The sequence below is a fragment of the Anomaloglossus baeobatrachus genome, chromosome 2 (genome assembly GCF_048569485.1).
Source record: "Anomaloglossus baeobatrachus isolate aAnoBae1 chromosome 2, aAnoBae1.hap1, whole genome shotgun sequence".
Taxonomy (NCBI): domain Eukaryota; kingdom Metazoa; phylum Chordata; class Amphibia; order Anura; family Aromobatidae; genus Anomaloglossus; species Anomaloglossus baeobatrachus.
Genome location: NC_134354.1, coordinates 564,913,418 through 564,941,173, shown reverse-complemented (window position 1 = coordinate 564,941,173; position 27,756 = coordinate 564,913,418).

Sequence of the window (27,756 nt, the reverse complement as noted above, 5' to 3'; positions counted from 1 at the left end):
AAATATCTCCTATTTCTTCTTAGGCTTCTTCCGTCTTCTGTTACAATTTCGTAGGACCGAGGTCCTAGTTCTGGACAACCTTTGCCTTTTGCCAGTGTTTGTCGTATTTGCTGCTTGGCTGCAGCCGTATGTTGTCATTCCTCTGGAGATCTGGCAGATCCTTTGCAGATTTATTGTAATAGAAAGCTTGCCTATCTTGATTTTTCTTTAGTTGAGCTTTGATGTTTCCCACCAACTTTGGCTTTAACAGATGACTAGTGATTGGTATGAGTGTCTTTGTACGTCTACTCATGAGCCTCTGTGCCGGACTGCTGTCTATGCCTTGGGTGGGTGTGTTTCTATGATCCAGTATAGACAGATATACATCAGTACCTGCCTGTTTTGCTTTTTTTAGGAGTCTTTTGGCCTTTTTACTGCGGACTCTGCTTTGCCATTACTCTGTGGATATCTTGGAGAAGACGTCTGGTGTTCAAATTCCCATCTCTTGCTGAAAGTTTTAAACTCTTCTGAAGTAAACTGAGCAGCATTGTCGGAGAACACGATATCCGGAATGCCATACCTGGTAAAATGGGCCTTGAGTTTTTTAATCACTGTTCTCGCTCTTGTGTCCTGTAACAAATCAATCTCCCAAAAGTTAGATAAATAGTCCACTGTAATCAGGTATTCTTTGTCATTCCATGTGAACACATCTGTTCCAATTTTTGCCCAAGGCCTCTGTGGAATTTAACGAGGTTGAAATGTCTCCTTCTGTTGCTTATCACTGCAGGATGCACATATTTCACATTGTTCTATATAGTTTTTAATGTGGTCATTCATTCCTGGCCAATAAATAGATTCTCTTGCTCGTCGTAGACATCCTTCCCTGCCTAAGTGAGAAGAGTGCAGTGTTTCCAATATGTCTCTTCTGAGTGCTTCTGGTATAACAGCTCTATCTCCTTTAAAGATGATTCCTTGCTGCACTGACAGTTCATCTCTTATGTGGAAGAATGGAGAAACTTCCCTAGGCGCATGCTGCTTGTATTTTGGCCAGCCCTGCAAGATGACAGTCTTTAAGATCTGGATTATTTTATCCTTCTCTGTACAAGTCTGTATTTGCTTAAACTTGTCTTTTGACACTGCCAGGTAGTCACACATATTAATGGTTTCCATTTCATTCTCCTCATCATTTGTGACAGGTAGGTATGCTTTGCTTAGAGTATCTGCAATCAGTAAGTCTCTTCCTGGACAGTAACAGATGTCAAAATCATATTTCTGAAGTCGTAACAGCATGCGCTGTAGTCTCTTTGGGGCATTTAGTAGTGGTTTCTTTGTAATGCTCTCCAATGGCTTGTGATCAGACTGCACTGTTACTCGTCGACCATAGGTGTACTGGTGAAACTTCTCCATCCCAAATACCACAGCCAGTAACTCCTTCTCAATCTGAGCATATCCCTGCTCTGTTGTTGAGAAGGCTCTGCTTGCAAACGTGATTGGCTGTTTGTTCTGCATTAGTGTAGCTCCAAGGCCTTTTTCTGAAGCATCACATTGTACCACCACTTCTCCTTCTGGGTCGAAATACTTCAGGGTTGCTGCATCTGCAATAGCCTTCTTTACTGACCGGAAAGCAGTTTCCTGGTTTTCTGTCCATTCCCAGAGCACATCTTTCTGGGTTAGCTGTCTCAGTGGCTCACACATATCTGACAGATGCTTGCAAAATTTGGAGAGATAATTTACCATGCCCATAAATCTTTGTACTCCACACACATCAGTTGGGGTTGGCAAATCTTGAATTGCTCTCACCTTTTCTGGATCCACTTTTACACCATTTGAGGTCAGAAGATGTCCAATATATGCAACTTCTGTCATTTTTAGTTTGAATTTGTCCAAGTTCAGCTTTATTTGTTTTGCTCTACATCGGTCCAAAAATTGTATCATCTTCTGATCATGATCCTTGATTGCAGATTCCATATCTTCAACTTCTCCCACTATAAGGATATCATCTGCTATTGTTTTTACTCCAGGAAGTCCTTCCAAAGCATGCATCAATTTCTGCTGGAACATCTCCGGAGCAGGTTTTAGTCCCATGGGCAGTCTCAGCCATTTATAGCATCCAAATGGTGAAGAAAATGTTGTCAATAAACTTGATTCTTCAGTCAGTTCCACATGCCAGAATCCATTTTTGACATCACATGCAGGAAATATTTTAGCCTTTGATAGATCTGGGAGAACATCATCCAATGTTGGCATCGGGTAATGATTTATTTTCAGCGCCTTGTTGAGTGGCTTCGGATCAATGCATATTCTTAACTTGCCTGATGGTTTCTGCACTATGACCAAACTGCTAATCCAATCTGTGCTCTTCAGGACTGGTGCTATCATGCCTCTTTTCTGTAAATCTTGTAGCTCTACTGTCAGTGGTTGCATTAAAGCTACAGGCACTCTTCTTGTAGGTAATCTGATAGGCTGCACGGTTTTATCAATTTCTTGCCTGTAATTACCTTCAAAAAACCCATCACCTTCAAATAAATCAGCATACTCCATTTTTATTTTTTGAAAGTCCTAATTGCGCTCTGCATTTAGTTTGGGATTTGTTATATCCTGGGAAACTTCAACAGACTGTACTGAGACTGTACTTTTATTAAGTCCATTGCCTGCACTGCTTTTACTCCCAGTATTGGTACATGGTTCCCACCATGCAGCACGGTAAATTCAGCTCTGTAACTTTTCCTGTTACATGGGTTCCGTATTTTGAGCTGACATGTCCCCATAGGTTTCAGAACACTTTTGTTGTACATCACCAGTACCTTGTCCGTTGGCTCAATGGAAACCTGCTTATTCAGCAGAGCACTTGGAATTAGAGTTGAGCCCGGTTCGTGGTTTGTGGTTCTCCAGTTCGCGGTTCGAGTGATTTTGGGGGGTGTTCTAGATAGAACTAGAACTCGAGCTTTTTGCTAAAAGCTCGATAGGTCGAGTTACGTGCAAGAACTGTTCTAGCAGCAAAAAGCCAAGCTCATTACTAGCTGGCTTTTCGCTGTAATAGTGTAAGTCACTCTGTGACTCACACTATTATGAAATTTCAGCGTATAGTGTGCGGGGACAGCACATTCAGATCACTGCTGCTGGGATAATGGCGATTGCCAATTTTTTTTTTCCTGTTCTTCCTTCCCTAAGCGCGCGTGTAGTGGGGAGGGCCAGCATGTCAACCAATCCCAGACACACACAGCTAAGTGGACTTTTTGCCAGAGAAGCAACGGCATGTGTCATAGGATGTCCATGTCACATGTCCCTGCATTATAAATACGGGCATCTGCCCGTCGGGACGCCATTATCTGCCTTCTCCTTCTGGGTGACAGTCACCGCAGACGCAGCGCCTGTCGCCGATCCTGCTGTGTACGCTCTACACACAGCGCTATACAGAATAGAGATAGAAGTTTCTTTCAGCCCTTCTAAGGGCTAATTACAGCAGGCTCAGAGCCATAGGTGACAGTCAGGTCAGTGGAAACAGTTTTTAACAGCTACAGATAAGAACGTCTCTGTAGCTAAGCTCAGGGACTTCCTTGCTGCATTTCACCATTAGGAGGGATAGAAAGTGAAGCTTCCTTTCACCTAAACTGACCCACAACCCGGCCACTGTACCCTCCTGCCCTTTTTAGCACAACCATTTTAATTGCAGAGTGCTGCCAGTTAGTGGCATCCTAAAAGTGGCTGTTGGACTTCATTAGTGTCCCACTGGTGCCAAGCTATTTGCAGCACCTCTGCATCGCACCCTCAAGCTCATTGTTACTAAGCCATTATAATAGCAAACACTGAGGAAACTTAGTGGCATCCTAAAAGTGGCTGTTGGACTTCATTAGTGTCCCACTGGTGCAAAGCTATTTGCAGCACCTCTGCATTGCACCCTCAAGCTCATTGTTACTAAGCCATTATAATAGCAAACACTGAGGAAACTTAGTGGCATCCTAAAAGTGGCTGTTGGACTTCATTAGTGTCCCACTGGTGCAAAGCTATTTGCAGCACCTCTGCAGTGCACCCTCAAGCTCATTGTTACTAAGCCATTATAATAGCAAACACTGAGGAAACTTAGTGGCATCCTAAAAGTGGCTGTTGGACTTCATTAGTGTCCCACTGGTGCAAAGCTATTTGCAGCACCTCTGCATTGCACCCTCAAGCTCATTGTTACTAAGCCATTATAATAGCAAACACTGAAGAAACTTAGTGGCATCCTAAAAGTAGCTGTTGGACTTCATTAGTGTCCCACTGGTGCAAATCTATTTGCAGCACCTCTGCATTGCACCCTCAAGCTCATGGTTACTAAGCCATTATAATAGCAAACACTGAGGAAACTTAGTGGCATCCTAAAAGTGGCTGTTGGACTTCATTAGTGTCCCACTGGTGCCAAGCTATTTGCAGCACCTCTGCATTGCACCCTCAAGCTCATTGTTACTAAGCCATTATAACAGCAAACACTGAGGAAACTTAGTGGCATCCTAAAAGTGGCTGTTGGACTTCCATTAGTGTCCCACTGGTGCAAAGCTATTTACAGCACCTCTGCATTGCACCCTCAAGCTCATTGTTACTAAGCCATTATAATAGCAAACACTGAGGAAACTTAGTGGCATCCTAAAAGTGGCTGTTGGACTTCATCAGTGTCCCACTGGTGCAAAGCTATTTGCAGCACCTCTGCATTGCACCCTCAAGCTCATTGTTACTAAGCCATTATAATAGCAAACACTGAGGAAACTTAGTGGCATCCTAAAAGTGGCTGTTGGACTTCATTAGTGTCCCACTGGTGCAAAGCTATTTGCAGCACCTCTGCATTGCACCCTCAAGCTCATTGTTACTAAGCCATTATAATAGCAAACACTGAGGAAACTTAGTGGCATCGTAAAAGTGGCTGTTGGACTTCATTAGTGTCCCACTGGTGCCAAGCTATTTGCAGCACCTCTGCATTGCACCCTCAAGCTCATTGTTACTAAGCTATTAGAATAGCAAACTGTGCTGCCAGTTTAAGGGCCATAGTTGCATTGTCAGGGATAGTTATTGTTGTTTATTCTGCTGTCAATAAGGGTAGACCACCGCTGCAATCTACACCACCTCTCGATTTTTACTACCACATTTTAAGTGCACAATCTTTTCGCAATCAAAATGAGTGGTAAAATGACAGATGCTGGTAGAAAGGGGAACAGGCGTGTTGGAAAAGGAAAAAAAGTTTGTGTCCGTGGGGAAGGTGGCAAAGCTCCATTAACATCTGCTGAAGATAGGCCATCTTCCAGCAAAAGTAAGATGTCTACTACTTACCCTGGACAATCCGATGTGCTCCCTTTTTTACGGACACGAACAACTGGAACAAAGGTAGATGATGGCCAAAAAAAGAATATGCTTGAATGGATCTAAAGTGGTCCAACAAGTGCCCTTTCCGCCACCTCAACTACCGCATCCAAAAAACACTAGTCCTCTGAGTTGTCATCCCAATCACACTTGCTTTCTCCCAGCTCTCAAGTCTCCATCCGCCCTGCACAGTATGGTGGAACAGAGATGGCTGAGTCTGCAGAGCTGTTCAGTCACACTATAGAACCAATTCACACACAAGAATCAGAGAAATTCAGATAAAAGAATAAATCTTTATTGAAACAAAGTAAAACCAGGGCAGGGGTGTAATTACATAACAGTGCAAAAGGTGGCGTACATGAGCAGTGAGGAAAATCCTAATGTCCGGTTTAAATGTATAAACAATCAACTCACTATAGCCTCAAGGGAGCCCAGTACCAGGGATAAGCTAGATTGTGCACCCCATGGTGGGTAGTAACCCTCAAGGAACTAATATATGAAGAGAGGTATATCACCGGACAACATTTACACTCACCGCTGAAATGACGCCAGGTCCCGCCTACGCACGTTTCGGCGCTAGCCTTCGTCAGGCCCCCCTGACGAAGGCTAGCGCCGAAACGTGCGTTTATTGTTTCAATAAAGATTTATTCTTTTATCTGAATTTCTCTGATTCTTGTGTGTGAATTGGTTCTATAATCATTCGAGTCAGTTTTATATCCATTTACTGTAATCATGGGGTGGTGGTACTATTTTGTACTTTGATAGACCATAAAATTTTCCCTGTTTGATTACCCTTTGCTGGTTGTAAATTTGTATCAGTCACACTATAGCCTGGGAATCAGAGGTCTGCTCTCAAGCTACAGTGAGTACAGACCAGGAAATGGTCTGCAGTGATGATCAGAACCTTTGTAACTCAGATTCAGGCCGTGATGACCAAGTTTCTGAGCATAATGTTGACCCTTATTCACAAACTGTAATACCTTTTGTAATAGACAATGAGGAACATACTGATGACAATGAGATGCAGATACCAGATTGGGATGACAACTTAAATATTCGTTCAGGGCAGGAAGAGGCTCGGTCTGAGGGTGAGGGGAGTGCAAACACAACGCTTGATGAGGAAGTTCTAGATCCCACCTACTGTCAACCCACAGTCAGGCACTCGAGGAGGTCAACAGAGGCGGTGGAGGAGGATGCAACTGACGACGAAGTTCCCTTGCGCCTTCCTGGACAGAGGAGGAGTACTGGTAGCACATCTATAACTGCATCCTCAGCCACCACTCTGCCTCTGAGCACTAGTTGGGGTGGCTCAGCAGGTCGCATGTCCTCTAAGCCTTGCCTAGCCTGGTCCTCTTTTGACCATGCAAAGGATCGCCCAAATCATGTGATCTGTAAAATTTGTCGGGAATCTGTTAGTAGAGGCAAAAACCTCAGCAGTTTGACAACTTCTTTCATGAATCGTCACATGAATAAATATCATATGTCCCAGTGGGAAGCTCACCGTGCTGCAATGCGGCCTAGCGGAGCGGCCCATCCACCGCTTGCCCTTTCCAGTGCATCCCCGCGCTCTTCATCTTCTAGGACTGTGGGGACAGCTGTCACACCTGGTTTGGACACCCTACTCACCACCATCTACACACAGCAGCCAGATCTCTGTCCCTCAGCTGTGGACAAATAAAAGGCCATTTCCTGCGACCCATGACAAAGCTAAGAGGTTGACTTTATCCCTCTGTAAGCTCTTGGCTACCGAAATGCTGCCTTTCCGCCTGTGGACACACAGGATTTTAGAGACCTTATGTCTGTCGCTGTGCCCCAGTACCAGATGCCCAGTCGCCACTACTTCTCTAAGAAAGGTGTGCCTGCGCTACACCAGCATGTCGCACACAACATCACCGCTTCCTTGAGAAACTCTGTGTGTGAACGGGTGCATTTCACCACCGATACTTGGACCAGTAAGCATGGACAGGGACGTTACATGTCGCTGACTGGGCACTGGGTAACTATGATGATAGATGGTGAAGGGTCTGCTGCAAAAGTCTTGCCGTCCCCACGACTTGGGCGTCAGTCCTCTGTCTGTCCAAGTTCCTCCACTGCTTCTGTCTCTTCAACCTCGTCTGGGTCTTCCACCTCCACCCCAAGCCTGCCTAGTCAGGCCACCAGCGTTGTAACTGCGCAGAAGGAATCACGCACCCCTCATTACTATGCTGGCAGCAGAGCGCAATGGCATCAGGCGGTCTTTATCTTGAAATGTCTTGGAACTAAGAGTCACACAGCGGCTGAGTTGTGGGTAGCTCTGGAGACTGAGTTTGGTAAATGGTTGTCTCCACTCAACCTGCAGCCTGGTAAGGCCGTGTGCGACAATGCTGCAAACCTGGGTGCGGCCCTTCGCCTGGGCAAGGTAACACACGTGCCTTGTATGGCTCACGTGTTGAACCTTGTTGTCCAGCAATTTTTAACACACTATCCCGGCCTAGATGGCCTTCTGAACAGGGCACGAAAACTGTCTGCTCACTTCCACCGTTCAACCGCTGCAGCTGAGCGACTTGCATTGCTCCAGAAGTCTTTCGGCCTGCCGGTTCATCGCCTGAAATGCGATGTGCCGGCACATTGGAATTCGACTCTCCACATGTTACAGCGACTATGGCAGTACTGCCGAGCCCTGGTGCAATACGTCATGACGTATAGCCTGGGCCAAAGAGATGCAGAGGTGGGGCAGATTACCCTGATGGAGTGGTCTCAGATCAAGGACCTATGCACCCGTCTGCACAGTTTCGACATGGCGACGAATATGTTTAGCGCTGACAATGCCATTATCAGCATGACAATTCCAGTCATTTACATGCTGGAGCACACGCTAAACACTATTCGTAGTCAGGGGGTGGGACAACAGGAAGGGGAGGAACTACAGGAGGATTCATATGTGCAAGGGACAACAACATCACCAAGGTCCAGACGGTCATCATCACCAAGGCGGCAGGCATGGGACCATGGGGGACAGGGATCAATAAGGGCGCATGGTAGCAGGCGAAGAACATGAAGAAATGGAGGACGAACTGTCCATGGACATGGAAGACTCAGCGGATGAGGGAGACCTTGGTCAAATTTCAGTTGAAAGAGGTTGGGGGGAGATGTCAGAGGAAGAAAGAACGGTTAGCACCTCTATGCCACAAACACAGCGTGGATTTGGTCCGCATGGCTGTGCAAGACACATGAGCGCCTTCTTGCTGCACTACCTCCATCATGACCCTCGTATTGTCAAAATTAGAAGTGATGATGAGTACTGGCTTGTCAATACTATTAGATCCCCGGTACAAGTCCAAATTTTGTGACATAATTCCAGCCATAGAAAGGGACGCACGTATGCAGGAGTATCAGCAGAAGCTGTTACTCGATCTTAGCTTGGCTTTTCCACCAAACAACCGTGGTACACGGAGTGAATCTCCCAGTTGTAACTTGACAAACATGGGACGGTCTCGTCATCTTCAACAGTCTACCCGTACCAGCAGCACCGTATCTGGTGCTGGTAACAGCAATTTTATTGAATCTTTTCATAATTTTTTTAGACCATCCTTTGCAAGGCCACCAGAGACAACAAGTCTGACACATAGTCAACGGCTGGAGAGGATGATACAGGAGTATCTCCAAATGAACATCGATGCCATGACTTTGCAAATGGAGCCTTGCTCATTTGGGCTTCAAATCTTGAAAAATGGCCAGAGCTCTCCACTTACGCCTTGGAGATCTTGTCATGTCCAGCTGCCAGCGTTGTCTCTGAACGTGTCTTCAGTGCTGCTGGGTGTGTGCTGACAGATAAGCGCACGCGTCTGTCCAGTGACAATGTGGACAGGCTAACGTTCATCAAAATGAACAAGTCATGGATCCACAAGGAATTAACTACCCCTGTGTCATCCTGGGGAGAGTAAATGCTTGTTGATTTGGAATGTGCTTGATGCAAATCAAAACATCCTGTTTGCAACTAGGGCACAAGTGCTGCCACTGATGGGGTGTCTGTGTGGCCCAATTTTTGGAAAAAAGGGAGACTCCGCTTGGAGTAACCCTTGCTTGCAGTGTTTTTAAAAATGATCCAAGATGAACAGATCTGGGATCAGCAAAGACTTTGCTACCTACCCCGGTGTCATCCTGGGGACGGTTAAGGATGGCATATTTTTGAATGTGCTTGATGCAAATCTACCTGTGAAGTGTACAACTGGGGCACAAGTGCTGCCACTGAAGGGGTGGATGTCTGTGTGGCCCAATTTTTGGAAAAAAGGGAGACTCTGCTTGGAGTAACCTTTGCTGTGTGTTTTAAAAGGAGCCAAGATGAACAAGTCATGGTTCAGCAAAGACTTTGCTACCTACCCCGGTGTCATCCTGGGGACGGTTAAGGATGGCATATTTTTGAATGTGCTTGATGCAAATCTACCTGTGAAGTGTACAACTGGGGCACAAGTGCTGCCACTGAAGGGGTGGGTGTCTGTGTGGCCCAATTTTTGGAAAAAAGGGAGACTCTGCTTGGAGTAACCCTTGCTGTGTTTTTTAAAAGGAGCCAAGATGAACAAGTCATAGTTCAGCAAAGACTTTGCTACCTACCCCGGTGTCATCCTGGGGACAGTTAAGGATGGCGTATTTTTGAATGTGCTTGATGCAAATCTACCTGTGAAGTGTACAACTGGGGCACAAGTGCTGCCACTGAAGGGGTGGGTGTCTGGGTGGCCCAATTTTTGGAAAAAAGGGAGACTCCGATTTGAGTCACCTTGCGGTGTTTTACATCATTTTAGAAGGGCATGCCATGCCTATATCTGTGTCTCCTCCTCTTTTTCCTTGTCCAGCTCTTTTGTTTTCGCATGAGTATATGTCCTTGTCACTTTCCCATGTGTTTGTGTTTGTGTTGTGAGTTGTTTGTCACCTTTTGGACACCTTTAAGGGTGTTTTCTAGGTGTTTTTATGTGTTTGTGATTGCCTCCCATTGTTTCCTATGGGTTTGAGTGGTTCGCCGAACCGGTTCGCCAAACCGAACGGGAACCAGACCGCGGTTCGGCGAACCGAGCTCGATTCGCTCATCTCTACTTGGAATTACATTGCAGCTTGCTCCACAATCCAGCTGAAATCTAATGGGCTTCTCATCCAACAGGAAGGTTGCATAGAGCTGCTTGGCATCCTTGACTACTGGCTGACTGATTACATTGACATTCTCTGTTGCAGGTTGCAGCTGTAGCCATGTAATGTCCTCTGCACTGTCAGTGTCTGGTGTCACAGTGTGGACCTGTCCATGCTATTTGCTTATTCCCAGCCTGCAGACAGCTGAGAAATTATTCTTCTTGCCACATAACCTGCAGGGTTCGCCATATGCTGCACACTTGGTCTTGTCTTTCTCATGTCTCTTACCACAATATTTGCAGTGGATCGTGCTTATAGGGGAGCTTGGTCTTGTCTTTCCTTTCATAGATGCTGCATGTAACATCATCATCATTCTCACTGGTGCCTGCCATCATCTTCAGGCTGTGCTTTGTCAGCTCAGCAGCCCTGCAGATCTGCATGCATCTCTCTAAGGTCAGCTCTTCGTCTCTGAGTAACCTTTCTCTGAGGCGAGTGTCCATAATGCCACATACAATTCTGTCTCTTATGAAGCTATCTCTGATTTCCCCAAAGCCACATGTTGCAGCCAATGTCCTCAGCTCTGTCACATATCTGCCTACATTTTCACCATCCGCCTGCTGTCTTGTGAAAAACTTGTATCTCTCCACAGTCTCATTTCTCTTGGGGTCACAGTGCTTATCAAATGCCTCCACAATGTCTGCTAGGACGAGGTGGTCTGTGTCTGGCAATAAGGACTGGGCTAGTTCTCTGCCTTTTTACCCAATTAAGTAATAAAACAGCTTTACTTTACGTTTGTCATCACTGGGGTCCACTGTCAGATCCACATACAGAGTAAACTCCTCTTTCCAGTGTCTCCATGTCTGGGATAGATTACATGATGAGACATCCAGTTTCTGAGGGGGCTTCATACCAGTCTCCATCTTGTATAATGACAGGAAATCTGTACTCACAGTTGCTATGATGTTCTGTACAATCCCAGTCTCACACACAAGCTCTTAGGATTTGCAGGTGTGTCACATGAAGGTTCTGTGCCCAGCTGCCACCATGTTCTGTTTGCTGTGTCTCTCAGTAATCACACTCAGTGGATATCTTCAGTCTCTTTATTAGGTGGTATTGTCAGCCATTACATCTCTCTGCTGCCTGCACTCTGTTTGCAGTACTAGCGAGTACCCACTTGCTTGTGGTGAACACATACAAGTAGTGAGACCCCTAGAGGCCATACAGCATATACATATTGCTATAACCAGCACACATCAGATTGCACACACACACACACACACATCATATCGCACACACACATCAGATTGCACAAACACATCAGATCACACACTTACACACACATCAGATCGCACACACACATTAGATCGCACACACACATTAGATCGCACACACACATATCAGATCGCACACACAATCAAACATCAGATCGCACACACACACACTCACCACATCTAGCATTACCAATTGCATCTGGCTGCCAGAGAATCATCGAACGCAGTGCGGTGAAATGGATAGAGGACCTGCAGTGGAATGCATCGATGCATTTCACCACCAAGACCTCCTTGCATTCCACTGCACTGTAATGGCATGGAGTCTGGACTTATATAAAGGCTTTGTAATTCCTTAGAACAAGAATATCCAGCCCTGTTTTGCCATATAGGCTTAAACAGGTGCTTAATGCATGTTGATATCCTTTTTAGAAGCAATGCTGTACTGAGGTCCAATTGAGGCCTCATGCACCTCGATATTGACCCTATCCCAACACTGGCAATGTGATTGGGCCTATGTTGTTAATTATTAAGCATTACTTTTTCAATACAACAATGTTGTTTCAGGTCATAGAAAGAATGTTGCCCCAAGTAAAACCAGTAGTTAAATTTATCAATAACACATTTATCAATAAGGAGAACACTTTATTCATTTATCTATACAAGGGGCTGCTGATAAGTCTTTGGGTTTACCCAGAAAGAAACGAGATAGGATGATGAAACTTTACATTTATTCAACATACTCTCCACTGATATCAACACACTTCTTACATTGGTATTCCAAGTTCTGAAAGCCTAGCAAAACCAAGGATTTCGGTTGTGCCTCAAACCAGGCATCCGTAGCAGCCATGGCATCAGAAATGGTGTGAAATATGGTACCCTTGAGGTGTTTCTTCAGGTTTGGAAGCATACAATAGTAGGAGGGAGCTAGATTTGATGAATAAGGTGGGTGGTCAACCAGCTGGAAGCCCAGCTCTGACAGTTTTGCCGTCTTCGCTTGTTCAGTGTGAGCGGGGTGCTGTCTTGCAGGGACAAAATTCCTTTGGACAGCTTACCGCTCCTTTTGGCCTTCAGAAATGCCTTCTATTGGTCCAAAAGTTCAATGTAATACCTTGCATTGATGTTGGAACCCTTTTGAAGGTAGTCTACTAGCAGCACACCCTGCTTATCCCAGAACACAGGCACCATCATGTTAGTAGTTTATTTTTGTACCCTGAATTTCTTTGGACAAGGAGAACCACTGTGCCTCCACTCTTTTGACTACTCCTTAATTTTCAGGGTCATACAAATAAATCCAGGTTACATTCTTAGTGACCAGTCGATCCAGGAAGTTCTTATCAGTCCAGAAATGCTGACAAATGGATCAGGAAGTTTTCACTCGCATGCTTCTCTGATCTGTTGTCAAACATTTGGGTATCCACTTTACGGATAGCTTCCTTTTGTCCAAATGTTCATGGATAGTGACACAAACATGTTCACAGGAAATCCCAATGATGTCTGCTATTGCTTTAGCTGAAATTCGTTGATTCTCCAGTATGAGGTTGTGTACAGCATTGACGATCTCCGGAACAACAACCACTCTCGGTCTTCAAGGATGTTCCTCGTCATTGGTGCTGAAGTGGCCTGTTTTAAATTTGGCAACCCACTTCTTAACTGTGGAATATGTAGGGCATTGATACCCCAAAGTCTGTGACATATCACCATGAATATTCTTCATGGACTTTCCTTGCAGAAACAAGAAATTTATCACTCCTTTGCCCTCAGTTGTTGTGAATATCGCATTAGACTCTGCCATTTTGTTTTCCCGAATGCGTAAAACACTGTTGCCATAAGCAACAACCACAACATTTTGAAAACATATATTAGACACATAAGGCTTTCATGTGATGTAACATTCATTCCCATAGAAACAAAATAAGATCACAAAGCCAAAGACTTATCAGCAGCCCCTCGCACTTGCCTAAAAAAAACACCAAGGTGTACTTCGCAATGTTTTCTCCACAATTTTAGAGTAGGACACATGAAAATCGGAGCTAGTGGAATACGATAAAACATCACATTCCACTCGGGCCAATATTAGCCTATGTGTCAGCACACATAAGCAATTATTTTCTCAGCCCTAATCGTACCGAGAAAACAATTGCAGCATGCTGCAAATGTAATGTGATCCAGATTTCTCTCACACCCATTCAAGTCTATGGGGTGAGAAAAAAATCGCACTGCACTCGCAGTACACCGATGTCCCGCGAGTACATGGCAAGAATGGCAATAGCCGGCTATGGAGGAGAGAGGGAGATAATTCCCTCCCTCCCCTCCGAAGCACCGGTCCTCCCCTCCTCAGTACCGGCCCGTCCCCTGCAGCTGAGGTTCGATCGCATAATTGGACCTCAGTCGCAGTGACACTCACATGACACTCGGCTCCTGCTGTGCTGCCAGCGTGAGCCGAGTGTTATGCGAGGATCGCAGTAGATCCCCGTGTGACCCCCGCCTTAGACTAAAGCAGGCTTTACATGCTACGATATTGCTAGCAATTGCTAGCGATATCGTACGCAAAAGCACCTGCCCCCGTTGTGCATGCGATTTCATGTGATCGCTGCCGCAGTGAACATTATCGCTATGGCAGCATCACACGCACTTACCTGGTTGGCGTCATCGCTGTGACTGCCGAACAATCCCTCCCTCAAGGGGGAGGGACGTTCGGCATCACAGCAATGTCACTGCGACGTCACTAAGTGACCAGCTAATCAAAGCGGAGGGGCGGAGATGAGCGGGGCGTAACATACCGCCCACCTCCTTCCTTTCGCATTGCGGCCGGTGGCAGGTAAGGAGACGGTCCTCGCTCCTGCAGTATCACACACAGCGATGTGTGCTGCCGCAGGAGCGACGAACCACATCGATAATCAACCATTACCGATTTTTGGTTTTGGGACGACCTCTCCATGGTGAACGATTTTCACCATTTTTGAGGTCGCTTAAGGTCACTGGTAAGTGTCACACGCTGCGATATCGTTAATGACGTTGTATGTGCATCACGGGGCTCCTAAACTAGCCCTCAGGTTAGGTGGGTCCTAGCTGTTGCTGACCCCAGACATACGTCTGAAGGTGACAAAGTCTGGGCCGCCTACCTACCCTGTTCCTGACCAGCCCTGATTTAAGCACACTCACACGGAGTTATCAGACAGCAAGAGATAAGTAAGAAAACTAAACAGGCAGCAAATCACCAGACTAGAAAACAATAGCACACGTACCGGTTTAGCTGAATGTCGGCACAGGAAGACAAATTCCTCCATCTTAAAAAGGTAGGGGGTGTGCCCGTCAAAGGTCTACTGTAACACATGATCCAAAAAGTAACCAACAGGTTAGCAGAAATTAACTTCTGAGAGTCTAGTCACTACTGAACACACAGCTGGTCAATGCCCAAACCTGCCTGTAAAACGCAGAAGCACCAGAAAAAGTATGGTGAGAAGTGTCAGAGTTTGTGGTCTGAACAGAGTCTGATGCCGCCATGACACTCGGCGAGTTTAGAGCAAAACGTCGTGTGACAATTCTTTAGGCACAGTGAACAGTAAATTCTTGCAGTTGTGTTGACAATTTTTCAATCAGCCCGCATCACTCTTCAGTCAGTGGCTGCAGACAGATTGAGATTGGTATGTTCTTCTTCTTGAACATCTCTCAGAAAATGGAACTTAACATATGCTTGGTTCTTGGGATAACTTTTTCCATCTGTGCAAGTGCCAGACATCCTTTGTAGTCATGTATGGATTTAATTCCTTCCTGAGCAGCCTTTATCCATTTCTTGACTATCCTGAATCCAACAATGTATCACTTAATTTATCAGCACTTCTGACACCTTTAGAGATTTTACATTCAGCATGCAGCAGAGCTGAGAAAGATAACCCTGCCCACATCAGGTTCTCTATGTACATTGTATATAGACACTGAACAGCTTATTAAATGAGGGGACTGAGTTGGACGAGTGGCAGACAGTCACAGTAATGATAATCACCATGTGATAAAGCCTTCAGTTTAAAACAACAGCACATGGCTTAATATGTGACACATTGTTAGAGGTACTTTGCACACTACGATATCACAGGTGCGATGTCGGTGGGGTCAAATTGAAAGTGACGCACATCCGGCGTCGCTGTTGATATCTCTGTGTGAGAAGCCGCAGGAGCGACGAACATTTCCTACCTGCATCACCGCGGCTCACGCCGGCTATGCGGAAGGATGGAGGTGGGCGGGATGTTTACGTCCCGTTCATCTCCGCCCCTCCGCTTCAATTGGCCACCTGCTGTGTGACGTCGCTGTGACACCGCACGACCCACCCCCTTAGTAAGGAGGCGGTTCACCGGCCAGGGCGACGTCGCAGGGCAGGTGAGTGCATGTGAAGCTGCCGTAGCGATAATGTTCGCTACGGCAGCAATCACAAGATATCGCTGCTGCGACGGGGGCGGGGATTATCGGCTTGCGATGTCGTAGTGTGCAAAGTACCCCTTAAACTTTGTGTTTTAACCCCTACCTCATGCTGTCTTCATATTACATAGCATATTACCTGCTGACAGATTCCCTTTAAAGGAAAACAATGAATGCATACTATGGAGAAATCATATAGGACAGTCTCGGAACTTCACACATTATAGAAAAGTTGTCATGTCTTCAAATGCTATTAACCTGCAGATATGGGGTTTATCTGCAGGTTAAGGCCCCTTTCACACGTCAGTGATTCTGGTACGTTTGTGCTTTTTTTTAAACGTACCAGAATCACTGACATACGCAGACCCATTATAATGAATGGGTCTGCTCACACGTCAGTGATTTGTCACTGCACGTGTCTCCGTGCAGCGTACCCGCGTGTGCGTGATTGCTGCACGGAGACATGTCAATTTTTTTCTGGCATCACTGATGTTCCACGGACCACGCAGTGGTGTGGTCCGTGAAACATGTGCCAGAAAAAAACGTACTTTTAAAATAAAAAACATTTTAACTCACCTGGCTTCAGGCGCGCTCTCTGCAGCCCGTTCTCCCTGCTCCTTCTAAGCCGGCTGATTACTGTCGCGCATATTCAATATGCGCGACACAGCCGACCCGGAAGCAGCTGCTGCAGGGGTCACCGCCGGCCGGATGCTGCGTCGCGGGAGCGATCAGCACCATTGGACAGCGGGAGCGGGCGCAGGTGAGTGAATCTCTAAGTGCAATCACGGGCCACGGAGAACGGAGCCCGGATTGCACTTAGACAACCCACGTGTGCCGTGATTTTCGGCACACGCAGGGACATGTGCGTGTTTTACACGCCAGTGAAAAACGTCACTGTTTTTCACTGACGTGTGAAACGGGCCTAACAGAGTACTAAAGCTGTGTGGCTGCTGCACTAAAAACCCAGCTATCAGGAGGAAATGGACTTTATTCCTCACGTCAGCCTTGGTCTTTCAGTCATTGAGACGTGGTCAGAGCAACTTCAGTCACCACTCAGTATACAGTGAGCAGCAGCTGTAATGATAAAATGACACTGACTGACAGCTGGCACTGTACTGATGCACTGCAGAGTCAGTAGGTGCTGGGGCATGCTTATGTGACGCCCTGGACTAGTCAGGTCGTCACAGGGTTCTGCACAATCTTTCTCTCCCCGTGCAGGGCTCAACCCCCCCTTAGTTCTGGGTCCCTATCTTGCAGTACTGCCTCCACCAGCATCCACAAATCCTAGTTACACCTTGCACCACACCTGTCAGGCACACCAGTGGGCTGCTTAAGCTGGAATAGGGCCGCCCATCTAGGGGTCAGGCAGACAGGTGGGAGGTGACAAGTCAGTTAGCTCCAGGGGAGCGAGGAGAGCAGTGCCATTACTGCTGGTGCCCATGCCATCGCGCCCCCAGCGCTGTCAGCGTTTGAGACTACTACCACCACCATCCTCTCTGGGGCTCAGCTTTGCCTGTGGAGAACTGAACCATCCGAGCTGTGTTGTCATCTGCCCCAGCAGAGAAGTCCCACAGGGTTGGCTGATATTGACTTCACACCACAGGTGGCATCACAAACAACCACCCCCATCGTCCCCATCTCCAGGTATTTTATTGACACCCAGAGGGCACGGAACCGGGGAAGGCCACCGCGACGTCCCAGGAGAAGCACTGCGGCCTGACGACGAGTAATCCCCGACCCCGTGGGCGCATCAACTTGGCGTCATGAACATGATTTTGTGCCCGCAACAACGGGTACTGTGCGCCTCAAAGAACTGTGTTGCAATGTATTTCTTAAAAAGGACAAGTCGTCATTAACCACGCAGTGCGGGAAGAAGGGGCTTGCCATCGTGGGTGGAACCCAGAGAAAGGGCGCGAAAGAGAACCCCGCTGCCAGAAACTGGCAGGAAACCCCAATCCCCTAACCAAGGGCGGGAAACGAGGACATGTCCACTAAGGAGGAGGATCAAGCCGTACCTGTATCCGCTGCCACCGCACCGGTACTGCTGTTTACAATACTGTATATTCCGGGGGCGATATGGCTACCACGGTATTCGGAGGAGCCGTACACCTTGACTAATTTTAAGGAAAGACTGTATGGAATGTTTCGAGTATACCCCCTGACGGAACATCAAAAGACGAGTATCCTGATCAGCCATCTGACCGGAGCAGCTCAACGGAAGGTGAGGTCTAGGCCGGACGCTGACAAGAGAACCATGAAGCAGATTTTGGCTAAGTTGAAAAGTGTCTTTGATACTCGTACGGAGGCTGAAATCAAGATGAGATTTTATGATTGTAAGCAAAGGATACAGGACAGTGTGCGGGGCTATGCTTTAAATCTTCATGGGGAAATGAGGGCAGTCTGACAGTTGGATCCCAATAGTATACAAGATGAGGATCGCCTGTTAACCAATCTGTTTATTGAGGGACTCCTGTCTGATGCGCACCGGACTCAGCTGCGTATCCTAACCCTGCAAAGTCCTGACCTCAGCTTTGCAGCGTTTAAGGACTGGGCCATTCGGATGCTGCGAGAACCCACCCCCAGCATTGCTGTGCCTCGACGGGCTATGGTGGCCCTGGGTCCTGAGGTGCTACTGGAAGCATAGGTAGTGGTGAGAGCCAGCGAGCAAACCTGGGTGGGAGACTCCGTCGCTGCACTTCGGTTCCAGGTGCTGGAACTGACAAAAAGTATGGCCATGCTAACTAAGGTCGTACAGTCCCAGCAGGGGCCTTTACTACTGGTCACTATTGAGTTGGTCACTAGTGCTGATAATGTCCCCTGGCGACGCCGAGGAAAAAACGCATTGTCATCTGTTCCTGATCGATATGATGCTGATGAGTAGCCTATCTGCCACCACTGTGACAAAGCGGGGCACTATGCCCTAGAATGTCCCACAAATAGACAGAAACTGGGGCCAGGAGCCGGTCCCCAGGAGCCAACAATTAAGAAAGGGTAAGAATGCTGAGGTAATGTCCCTGTAAATAGTTGTGTTTAAAGGAACTGCATAGAAAGCAATAAGTATTAAATAGACAACTGGACCATTGGACTTGGTATAGCCAGGACTCTACTTGTACATAAGTTGCACCAGTTGTGCACCCTACCAGAATTAGTAAGACCTCAGAACCTGTCGGTGTGCTCAAGAGGAAAAGAAGGGTCTGGAACGCTCTGAACACACCCAGAGCCTACGTTGGGGGTTAAGGGCAGGTCCCCCATACAGTGTCTGCTGAAAGTTTATATTGCACTTAAATGAAAAATATTTTATGCTATGAGAAATAAAACAGTGTTTAGTGAAATGCAAAGTGAAGGTTTTAATTGCACAAGTGAAAGTGAAAGTAAAATGAGAAAGAAAAATGTCTTATTGTCTAAAAGTGAATGTTTTACAAGGATATTTTATGCATTTAACCGGTTTCATGTGACAGATGTGAATTTTATAATGTTTTGCAATATTTAAGGGTCCGCACCTCCCATAAAGGGAAGGAAAGTTGATGTTAATCTGTAAATCAAATTATGCAGTTTCCACTGAATTACTTTTTTTTTTTACAGCCCGCAGACGTGCTGAGATTCGCTGTGGGGGTATGTGGTGCCCCTGAGGCTTCAGTCGCCACAAGGTACTGCACCTCACTTAAGGTACAGTATTGATCTTGGATGCGGAAGAGGTCGTCGCTGGTAACAACTACAACTACACTCACCAACACATAACACGGGGGTTCTGACCCTGGGACCGGGCTAGGGTAGGTACTGGGGTGGCCATCACGAGGTATGAGACCTCATGCCTACTAGTTCAGGGACTTGGGAGACAGGGCTTCCACAATGGGAAGTTAGGAGCCATCTGACACACAATAGGGAGTCTGCACCGGACAGTGTCCATGTGAGGTCGCACTTTGGAGGATCAGCAGACAACGAACAGTTCAGGGCCCGTGGTCTGGATCTGGAAGCTTCGGAAAAGAAGGGGAATCCCAGGGTTCTCGGGGAGTGCAGCAGGCACCCGGGACCCATTCCACGGCCCAGGAGCTGGGGTGGAGGGAGACCATTGAAAGGAGACTAACAGCAGGGACTGCTGGCCACGACTTCCAAAGAATCCGGGATCGGCTGGAGCCCATTACAGTGGGGATTGACACTTTCCAATGGCTGAATGTGTAAGCAGTGAGTATAGAGATCTTGAACTGCACCGCCTGTGTCATCCCATTACTGTCGACGCTCACGCCATCGCGCCCCCAGCGCTGTCAGCATTTGAGACTACTACCACCACCATCCTCCCTGAGGCACAGCTTTGCCTGTGGAAAGCTGAACCATCCAAGCTGCATTGTTATGCGCCCCAGCAGAGAAGTCTTGAAGTGGCGGCTGATATTGGCCACACACCACAGATGGTGTCACGGACAACTACCCCCATTATCCTAATCCCCAGCCATTTTATTGACACCCGAGGTCACGGAACTGAGGAAGGCCACCGCGGCATCCCAGGAGAAGCACCAAGGCCCGGCGATGAGTAACCCCCGACCCCGTGGGTGTGACATAAAGACAGAGACTGATTCCTGAGATGTATCACTTACTGGGCAGCCTAGTGTAGTATTGATAAAATCACTGTTTTATCAGCAGAGTAGACTAATAAACCTGCTGTCATGTAGTCCTCCATATTTATAAGCTCTGTATAATACTGCCCACATAAATGATTGGCAGCTTTCTGTATACACTGTGCATGAGCTGAAAGCTACCAATCAGGGGTGTAAGCAGGGTTATACAGAACCCAACATTCAGAGAACTGCTAGACCTGCAGCGATAAATCTGATTTTATCAAAATGACAGCAAGCAGTCCTGTATGATATTGGTCATCGGGAGCTTTTGGCGATTAAAAAAGCCTTTTTGAGAATGGTGACTCTGGTTAGAGAGGACTGGACATAAGGAAACATTCTTTACTAATAATACAAACCTATTGTATATTGATACTGCTAAGTGTCTAAACACCAGACTGGCCTGCTGGGCTCTTTTCTTTGCTCGGTTTGATTTCTCAGTGACTTATCTCCCCAAATCTATTAATAAGAATGTTAAATCTGACACTTTAGGTCCAGTCACACTAAACAACTTACCAGTGATCCCAACAACGATAGGGATCGCTGGTAAGTTGCTAGGAGGTTGCTGGTGAGATGTCACACTGCGACGCTCCAGCGATCCCACCAGCAACCTGACCTGGCAGGGATCGCTGGAGCATCACTACACGAGTTGCTGGTGAGCTCACCAGCAACCAGTGACCAGCCCCCAGCGCAGCGTGGAAGTTGCTGCGCTTGGTAACTAAGGTAAATATCGGGTAACCAACCCGATATTTACCTTGGTTACCAGCGCACGCAGCTACACATGCAGAGAGCAGGGAGCAGCACACACTGAGCGCTGGCTCCCTGCTCTCCTAGTTACAGCACACATCGGGTTAATTACCCGATGTGTGCTGTAGCTACATGTGCACAGAGCAGGCAGCAGGGCACACCGCTTAGCGCTGGCTCCTTGCTCTCCTAGTTACAGCACACATCGGGTTAATTACCCGATGTGTGCTGTAGCTACATGTGCAGAGAGCAGGGAGCAGCGCACAATGCTTAGCGCTGGCTCCCTGCTCTCCTAACTACAGCACACATCGGGTTAATTAACCCGATGTGTCCTGCAGCTACATGTGCACAGAGCAGGAGCTGGCACTGACAGTGAGAGCGGCGGAGGCTGGTAACGAAGGTAAATATCGGGTAACCAAGGACAGGGCTTCTTGGTTACCCGATGTTTACCGTGGTTACCAGCCTCCGCAGAAGCCGGCTCCTGCTGCCTGCACATTTAGTTGTTGCTCTGTCGCTGTCACACACAGCGATGTGTGCTTCACAGCGGGAGAGCAACAACTAAAAAATGGCCCAGGACATTCAGCAACAACCAACATCCTCACAGCAGGGGCCAGGTTGTTGCTGGATGTCACACACAGCAACATCACTAGCAACATCGCTGCTACGTCACAAAAGTTGTTCGTTAGCAGCGATGTTGCTAGCGATGTTGCTTAGTGTGACGGGGCCTTTTGTCTCATAATTTTGTTTTTGATTGAGTTCAGTCAGTGAATTCAGGATGCTCAGAACAGTTCATCGGAGGATTTCTCTGTAAACAAACTGTATGTTCCATCCACTTAACACACGGATCTTTTTGAGGAAGTGCATGATCCAATTTTGGCCGGGCATCCGGGTTCTCCTGCCACTTGGAAATCTCTTTCTAGGTCCTTTTTGTGGCAGAATGATGAGTATGCTCAGAAATGTAGAGTCTGTGCCAGGGGTAATTTCGCGGGCGGAGGAGGGGACGCCGCGCTCTCCCACTGCTCGGGTCCGGCTGCCGCTGCGGCTGCTGCGGCCTACTGCTGCTGCTCGGTGGCTCGAGCGATGGGCCGGATCCTGGGGACTTGAGCAGCGCTCCTCGCCCGTGAGTGAAAGGGGATTGGTTTTTGGGATAGTTTATTGTCTGTGACGCCACCCACGGTTGTGGTTATTTGTTGACACCACCGCTGCTCTGTATGGGGATCCCGGGGGTGATGGTATGGAGCAGCTAGATGTTATTCCTCCCCTCCGTGGGTAGGGGGTAGTTGTCCCGGGGCCCAGTGATGAAGTGGGTGATGCAGGGCTTGGTGGGGTGCAGGGACGCGGGGACAGCTCTGTGCCTTGCGGCACTGTGGTACTTGTAACGGGGTGCCGGGGGTGCCTCGGGAGTCGCTGTAATGGCCGCTTCATGTATCAGGCTAACCCCCGGCTCAGCCGTCACTATTGGGACAGGGGAATGTTTGGTGGGGCAGAGTGTGGATGGCAGGAGCACGCTGACAGACTCAGGAAAACTCCGCAGGCAGGCATCAGCTGAACCACAAGGCATTTTATTGCACATAACTTCAAAACAGTCTCGGTACACAAATTTTGCAGTGTTAAATCACAATTCCTGCCGGGGAAACTGTTCCTGTTTTCTCTGTTCAGGGGCCTTGCCCGGCTACTCTCGTTTCCTTCACCTAAGCTCACACTCCGGTTACTGCAGACTTGACCCACACACTTCTGCTTCGCCGGCTAAGCCTCTTCGGGTCCCACCTGTTCACTGCTGGTTCCCGATCCGGACACTCTCCTTTTTCTCTCTCTCTGGCTAACTGCCACAATCGACCCCACACTCTGCCCCCGTTGCTCCTTCTCCCCCGTTCTGGCAGAAACTAAAAACTCCTCTCCCTCGATTTTACTACAGCAACCTCTCACCCTCCCCCTAGACTGTCCGGCTCCTCCTCTCTCCTGTACTGTTCCTATGGGGACAGCCGTCCCACCCTGACATCTGGGGGGGAAAACCCGTTAATACTGTAAAACACAATTAACATTAACATCTTTAGCTACCCCAGCATGGGGCATCTTCAGGGGGGAAACTGCGCCTCCGTGTAAGGGGTCCATCCACCCCTTACATTCCTCCCCTCTTTTTGCCTTAGCCTCCCGGCAAGGCTCGTATCTGTAAGACAAAACCTAACCAGCAAGGCAATCTCTTTATAAAACTTTAAAACCTTCACATAAAAAATACAACCAATGGGCACACAAGTCCGGCGCCCGGAGTCCCTCCAAGGGAGCTCCCGGTCTTTGTAGCATGTTTGCCCGGAGGCCCTCAACAGGCGCTCCCGGTCTTAGCTGGTCTTCTGCCCGGAGGCTCTCCCAGCACTCCCGGTCTTTGTAGGCAGGAAGCAACAGACAATAAGATCTCTGTAACAGTCACGGAGGGAGTCTTTGCACAGTCCGGCATCAGGCTCCTTCCGGGCTCGGTAGCTTGAACGTTGCTGCAACTATAAATCTTCACCGTTTTTTTTTTTAACAATTCCGGTTCTCAACACATATATGTCCATCACCTCCGATCGCTATGGTTCACGCGGGGTGGTAGGCGCGCAGCCATTCAGCCCGCTGGGCCCTCACATATTCGGAGAGGGATTGGCATGGCAAGCGGCGCAGCCTCCGGAACGGTTCATAGTTGGCCTGTGACTCTGATTCCTCTGTCTCCGGTTTTGGCTCCTCAGCCTCCGGCGGGGGTGACGGGGTAGCTGGACGGGACGGCTGGGGACTACCAACAACGACCACCGGGTGCGTCACCATACTCTGGCGAATCGCCAATAACGCCGGTGTTCCCTTTTCCAGCTCGGCTACCGGTCCTGTAACTACTTCTGGCGACACCGCCAGGGTGTTTCTTGGCCGACATGTTTCAGCCAGCACCGGTCTCTGCTGCGTACGTCTCCGGTACTGACATTCCTCCCACTCGATCTCCTGTTGCCACTGCGCGGCCTCCTGGGCAGTGGGCATCCGAGTCACCCCTACGGCAAATAGGCCCCGGCATCCCACTTCTCTCCGGAACATCACTTTCTCCCCCGGGTACAGAGTATGGAGACGTTGGGGTAACCCCTCAATGTCCAGATTGACCCGATTATAAAAGAAGTGATCCCCGGTCTCGTCGTCTTCTATGAACCTGTAACCCTCGGCCTGATTAAACTTTACCACGGTGCCAATGCTACACTGCCGGTCAAATGTTTCACTAAGGGGTCCGGCCATCATCTCCCGGGCCACGGTCTCGGCCAGAAGCCTTTCTTGCACCGGGTCTATCTCAGGCGGCGGGGACTGTCGTCGGGTTAGGGGCGCCGGCTTTACCGGCTCCCAGAAAAATCCCCACTCATCTTCTTCAAGCTCCGGGACATGTTGCTCTCCCGGGGCCGGAACTTCTGTGGGGGTTGGAGGTCCTACCTTGGCTGGCGTAACCACCTCCGGACTCTGAAGGGGTGTTCCCAGTGCCTCGATTCCCGGCTGCAGTTGAGTCTTGTAAGTGGCCCGGACTTCCGTGGATGTTTCACCGGTCACGGCATCCCATGAAGTGACCCACGTAACTTTTGTGGGCCGCTCCGGACCTCCTGGCACAGCCGGTAACGTTATGGTAGGTGCCTCCTCTACTAAGCTCTGCCTCGGGCGTCCTCTTCCCAGGCTGGTTGTCACCAGCGCGCCCGCTGCAGCTCGCTGCTTTGTCTGCGTCTCCATCTCACTTAGAGTCAGCTGCTGAGTTGGCGTCTCCTGCGGCTCTTCCTGTAATGGCGCCGGGGAAGGTGGAGGCGGGCCTTCTTTTCCCGCTCTTGCATACACTCCACCCCTGGCCTCACTCACCAGGTCGACCCAGCATAGGCGACGCCTCTTCTTTCCTGCAACGCCGCCCACGTCTCTAGTCTTCTGCAGCATCTTGGGGCCGGTACCTCCCTTCTTTGGGCGGCGCACTCTGTACTTCTTTTTCTTCGCCGGCCAGCTCAGGGTTTTCCGTTTGGCGCCAATTTTCCGCGTGCTCACTGTGTTCGTGAAGACGGCGGCCATCTTAGCGCCGTCTTGTGCCTGGTCCAACGTCTTAGGCACCACTTGATCTTCACATTCTTGGATCGGGACCCTCCGCAGATAGTCCGGATCCTGCCGACTACGCCACTTGTAATGGGGTGCTGGGGGTGCCTCGGGAGTCGCTGTAATGGCCGCTTCATGTATCAGGCTAACCCCCGGCTCAGCCGTCACTATTGGGACAGGGGAATGTTTGGTGGGGCAGAGTGTGGATGGCAGGAGCACGCTGACAGACTCAGGAAAACTCCGCAGGCAGGCATCAGCTGAACCACAAGGCATTTTATTGCACATAACTTCAAAACAGTCTCGGTACACAAATCTTGCAGTGTTAAATCACAATTCCTGCCGGGGAAACTGTTCCTGTTTTCTCTGTTCAGGGGCCTTGCCCGGCTACTCTCGTTTCCTTCACCTAAGCTCACACTCCGGTTACTGCAGACTTGACCCACACACTTCTGCTTCGCAGGCTAAGCCTCTTCGGGTCCCACCTGTACATTGCTGGTTCCTGATCCGGACACTCTCCTTTTTCTCTCTCTCTGGCTAACTGCCACAATCGACCCCACACTCTGCCCCCGTTGCTCCTTCTCTCCCATCCCGGCAGAAACTAAAAACTCCTCTCCCTCGATTTTACTACAGCAACCTCTCACCCTCCCCCTAGACTGTCCGGCTCCTCCTCTCTCCTGTACTGTTCCTATGGGGACAGCCGTCCCACCCTGACATCTGGGGGGGAAAACCCGTTAATACTGTAAAACACAATTAACATTAACATCTTTAGCTACCCCAGCATGGGGCATCTTCAGGGGGGAAACTGCGCCTCCGTGTAAGGGGTTCGTCCAACCCTTACATACTCACTCAGCCTGAGGCGATGACACAGTTCTCGGTAAAACACACGGCTGGAAAGACGGTTCCCACGGACGGCTGCACTTGCTTTCCCCAGTAGTTGACGGTGACGGTCCCTTTTCCTGCACCTAAGATGATGATGGTTTTGATGGGTTCCCACCGGTAACCCGCTCCCCGGCTTGGATGTGGGCCGGAGGAACCCTACTTTGCCCGCAGGCGCTGGCCCTGAGAAACTGGTGCCCTGGCGGTGGCGGTGTCTCTCTGTAATGGTTGGACTGTTGCCTTCAATCAGGATTTGCTTGTTGGGAGACCCAGAGGTCCCCTTCACTAACGGATTTGGCAAATTCACGGCGACTCCTAGCCTTGCCGGGATCCGAAAGGCCCCTGCCACTGGTGCTGACTGCTCTTCGTATACCGCTCCGGTACCGCCGGGCCACCACCCGTCCGCGGTCCTTCCAGCAACCTCCAAGCAGTCACCCCTGCAGACAGTCACCGCCGTCTGCTGACCTTGCTGTCTCAGTCCGGGGCACACACCCGGACCAGCTTCAGGCTTTACAAACTGTCACTTTCCCTTTACTTCAGCTTCTCTCCTTAGCTCCTCTACCACTTCCTTCTACTTCCTCCTCCTAAACTCATCTGCCTGGTTCTCCCGCCTCCAGGGCTGTGAACTCCTCGGTGGGCGGAGCCAACCGCCTGGCCCACCCCCTGGTGTGGACATCAGCCCCTGGATGAAGGCAACAAGGATTTTAGGTTAGCCGTGGTGTTCCTAACTGGGGTGTAGGGTGTGGTAGTGTTATGACCTGTGACCCCTGGCTTGCCCAGGGCGTCACATTCCCCCTTAGCAAAATGCAGACCGTCCGCGGGCTGCCCGTCCAACACCGGTTTTATTTTCTGTAAAGATATAAAAGGTAAACAGAATACAACTTATGACATCATCCCACATCGGGAGGTTCGGTACTTAAACGTTGCAAACGGTAACATTAAAACGGTTGCGGCTGCCGCTCTCTCCCACCCAAGTAACCTGGCCCTGATGCTGCCCCTAAAACCCAGGCAGCACCCCTTGACCCAAGTCCTGAACCAGTTACCCGAGCGGGATCTGTCCTTCCCCTCCAGAGGGTAGCCACCGGTTCCTGTGGTGGCTGGGCCCCAGCCTGCTCCACTGCGGGCCCTCCCTCCAACCTGCCTCTCCGGAGGCGGTTACGGTAGCTGCACAACATCATTTTTATTTACAACCCACTTAACGTTTGTGGTTGCCCTGCAAGTTCACGGGCTTGTCCATTGACGTTTCTATGCAAACAACTTTTTGAAGGGTCCCTACGGGGACAACTGTGCCGGCAACGGCCGGTTTCCAATCACGTTAGACAATCAGGTAAATCTTTGGTTATCATTCTCATTTTTGCAAAAACTTTTTCAAACAC